The following is a 4,533-nucleotide window of genomic DNA, read 5'->3' as shown; positions in this document are numbered from 1 at the left end:
TTCCTGGATCATTTAATATTCTGCCCAAAGCATCCTTGATTACAGCAACTCTAGGTTTGAATCTGTTCTTCAGTTCCTTGAGCTTAAGAAATGCTGAGCGTGTTCGGCCCTTTTGATTTTCTGACTCTAGAGGGTTAAACCAGGGTACTCCTTGGAGGCAAAGATTCTGGGGCTTTGTCTGACATACTTTGGACATGTTGTGAGAGACCGGTCCTTGGAGAGGGACATCATGCCTGGGAGGGTGGAGAGACAGCACAGGAGGGGAAGGCCCTCTATGAGGTGGATTGATTCAGTGACTGGGGTAATCGGGAAGGGTGTATTGGAGACGGTACCACTGGCACAGGACAGAGCAGAGTTTAGGGCTGTTGTACGTACATAGAGTCACTATGAGTCACAAGCAACTCCACTGCACATAACAACAAAAACTCCCTTGTGATTTTCTGTTGTTTCCCTTCCCTATGACGATTCTCAATAAATACACAGAAAGGCCTGGCTTGGGCGCTTCACTCCATCATCAGGACTGCTGGCTCCCTGTCTTTACTCTCTTATCTCATCCTTGACTGTCTGTCTCATTATTAATAATTATAAAAATACTTTACCCTCGGTCCGCAACATGTGGGTAGTGTACAGGGTTTGCTCTTGATTGATAACCTAAAAATTAATGTTTCAAACACAGCCAGGGATACCATGGAAGAAAAGCTTGGCCAATAGCTTCTAGAAAGACTGTAGCCAAGAAAATGCTACAAAGCCTGGCCTGTGGTATAAGTAGCTTGGAAAAGACACATACAGGAGAGGATAGAAATGAATGAGACCTTTTAAAGATTAAGTCCTAGTGAGTATCCAAAACATTATCCCAATAGAGTGAAAAGAAAACCTACTGACTGGGGAGAAAACATCTAGCAATGCCATGTCAGACAAAGGTCTCATAATGAAAGTTTGCAGAATACTACAGGGCCTCTACAAGAAAAAGACTGATAATCCAATTACAAAATGGGAAAAAAATATATAAAGACTTTTCACAGAGAAAGACATTCGGGTGGCAAAAAAACACATGAAGAAATGCTCAAACCCACTGGCAATTAGATGCAAATCAAAATGACAATGAGGAATCATCTCACCCCAGTAGCAGGAGTAAAGTTTAACAGGACAGCAAGCAATAAATATTGGAGTTGTTGTTAATGTGCCGTCGAGTCACGATTCATAGCGACCCTATGTACAAGAGCCCTAAACCCTGCTCTATCCTGTGCCAGTCGCGCAGCCTCCGACACACCCATCCCGATTACCTCAGTCACTGAATCAATCCACCTCATAGAGGGCATTCCTCTCCTGTGCTGTCCCTACACCCTCCCAAGCATGATGTCCTTCTCCAAGGACCGGTCCCTCCTTACACCATGTCCAAAGTATGTTAGACGGAGACTCAGAATCCTTGCCTCCAAGGAGCAACCTGGTTTCACCCTCTCCAGGATGAATCTGTTTTCCTAGCAGTCCATGGTACCCTCAATACTCTTCTCCAGAGGATGTGGAAATGTTGGAACTTTCATACACTGTTAGTGGGATTGTAAAATGTTACTGCCACTCTGGAAGACAGTGAGGTGTTTCCTCACTGAATATAGAAGTTCCACATGACCTTGCCATTCCACAACTAGAAATAGACCCTGAGGAAAATAGAACTGACACATAAACTGAGATTTGTCCATTGGTATTCATAGCAGTGTTAGTCACAATAGCAAAAAGATAGAAATAGTCCTAATGTTCATCAACAGATGAATGGACTGAGAGACTGTCATACATTCACATGATAGAATACTATGCAGTAGTCAGGAGCAACAATTTAAAAAAAAATACTATATAACATAGGGAGAGCAGTATGCTGAGTGAACTAACTCAATCTGATAAGGACAAATACTGCATGAGATCATTACTGTAAAAATACAAGGGTAACTAGTAAAACATGTATAAATGTCCAAAGAGGGAAGAGTAGGGGGGAGGAAGCTAAGGTTGGGGTGGGGAATGGGGAACCCTGGGGTTCACAGTTTGGTGAGTAGAGGGAGAGGGTGAAGGAATTAGGAAAGATCCAGTGGGGATCTGAAAAGATGGAGTAATACGGGGCACAGATCAATGGTGATAAATTCCATATGACACAAAGTATGTTAATAATTCTTTGAAATACACTGTGAATGAAGAAATGTATTAATTCAATACAATGAATGTTGTTGTTATTGTTGTTATGTGCCATCGAGTCATCTGTGATTCATAGTGACCCTATGTACAACATCCCTAAACCCTGCTCTGTCCTGTGCCAATCTCACTGTCTCTGACACACCTACCCCCATTATCCCAGGGACTGACTCAATCCATCTCATCGAGGGTCTTTCTCTCTTGCGCTGTTCCTCCACCCTCCCAAGCATGACATCCCTCTCCAGGGAATATGAGTGGGAAAAAATGAGTAGGTGAGTGTCTTTCTAAGTAAATTTATGGTTGGCAAAATAAATTTCGATGACACCTTTGAAGCCAAAAAAGAAAATGCTACAAAATACTGTTCTACTGTGTAGGGTCGCTATGAGTCGCAAACGACTCGACGGCACATAACAATAACAACAACTGTGTAAGGCATGGTATTGCCGTGTTTAACATTAGCTTAACAGCAATGGTTTGGTTGTTTTTCTGGCTTGGTTTTGGTTTTGGTTTTGGTTAGAAGGTAGTAGAAGTCCCTTGGTGATGTTGGTTAATGATAACCCAAAGCTTAGAGGTTTGACTTCACTTAAAGACCCCTCAGAAGAAACATCCTGAGATCTATTTCTGAAAAATCAGACGCTGAGAATCAGACAGAGCACAGTTCTGCCTGGACACACATGGGGTGGCCATGAGTCAGAATCACCTCCAAGCCAACTGCTGGGCTTTTCTGATGTTCAAAGAGAGAGAGGAAACTTTCTATATGGAGCTATGATTGGGTTGATCTACATGGTTGAGTAGATACGCTTTTAACAAGACAGAAGTTTCTTGCTCTGGCTAAACATTCAAGCAGTATCGAGCCTAAATTTCAGATCTTGAAGAGCAAGGCCCATCACAAGGCCAAGCACCAGAGTCTGAACCAGGGCAAAGGCCAGAGCCTCAGGGCAGGTCCACTCAACTCAGTGACTAAAAGTTTCATTTACTACGGTGTAGGGTTTCCTGTATGTCCAGAGGCTTTCTCAGTCCATGATTCAGACCTGGTATCTGGAGACTCTGGGTGATCTTAGAGGTTAGAGAATTTCAAGGTCATTGCAGGATAGCTTTCTTCCAGCACTCTCTCACTCTCTGGGAGCCCCTCAGTGTGACAGACAACGGAGAGAAGTAAAGAGGGCGTACATCTCCCAAACCCCCTACGCTGAAGGTTTCACCTCCCTAGTGCAGACACAAGGACACCACCAGCTGGGGCCCAGGTCTTCACTCCAAAACCTTTATTCCTTCTCCTATGCCAGGTAACCTTGAGGGTGGGTGAGCTGTATATGTTAAGCAGAAAGTGAGGGGTAAGAAGACAAGCACTCTTTCTAGTACCTGGCTCCTCAAGCCTTTGACTTGGGCTTAGTCCGTTTTGCTGACCACGAAGTACCAACCACAGACGAGCAGAAGAGCTTTCCACCACAGCCTGCTCGTCCCCTGAACTGATCTTTTCTGCTGTGTCAAATATAAGGTTTTCTTCCCTCTGAGCTCCACGGACTAGACAGCAAAAACTTAGAGAGAGGCCTCACGGCCCAGTGAGTCAGTCCCACCTTCAAGGACCTGTAAGTCTGACCCACCCCCACCTTCTCTTCTGTCTCCAGGAACCAACAAGCAAGGAGGGTAGTGTCTCAAGGGCCACCTGTGAGTCCACTCCACCCTTGCCGACCCTACCACCTCCCTGGAACAGCCAAGAGTCCGCGCTACCCCTACCCACCCTCCCACCGCCTGTACCAGCCATAAGAGAGATGCAAATCAAAACCACAATGAGGTACCATCTCACTCCAGTAACAGTGGCAAAGTGTAACAGGGCAGCAAGTAATAATTGTTGGAGAGGATGTGGTGAGAAAGGAACTCTTATACATTATTGGTGTGATTGTAAAATGATATAACCATTCTGGAAGGCAGTTTGGCGCTTCCACAAAAAGCTGAATGTAGAAATTCCATATGGCCCAGCTATTCCACTACTTGGAATATACACTGAGAAAATGAGAACTGAGGCACAAACTGAGATTTGTACACCAGTGTTCATAGCAGCATTATTCACCATTGCAAGAACATGGAAACAGCCCAAACGTCCAACCACAAACAAATGGATTGAGAAATTATGGTACATTCACACAATGGAATACTATGCAGCACGCAGGGGCAATAACTTTGTAAATTATTGCCTAACTTGGGAGGGACTGGAGAGCATTATGCTGAGTGAACTAACTCAGTCCCACAAGAATAAATAGTGTATAAAACCTTTATTGTAGAATGAGTATAAGGACCCAGGAGGGGTGGGAGAGGCTGGAAGCAGAGGGATGAGGATGTGCAGGGGGAGGGGGGATT

This window comes from Elephantulus edwardii, unplaced genomic scaffold (genome assembly GCF_000299155.1).
Source record: "Elephantulus edwardii isolate Elephantulus edwardi_28Jun2011 unplaced genomic scaffold, EleEdw1.0 scaffold00027, whole genome shotgun sequence".
NCBI lineage: Eukaryota > Metazoa > Chordata > Mammalia > Macroscelidea > Macroscelididae > Elephantulus > Elephantulus edwardii.
This window is presented reverse-complemented; position numbering follows the sequence as displayed.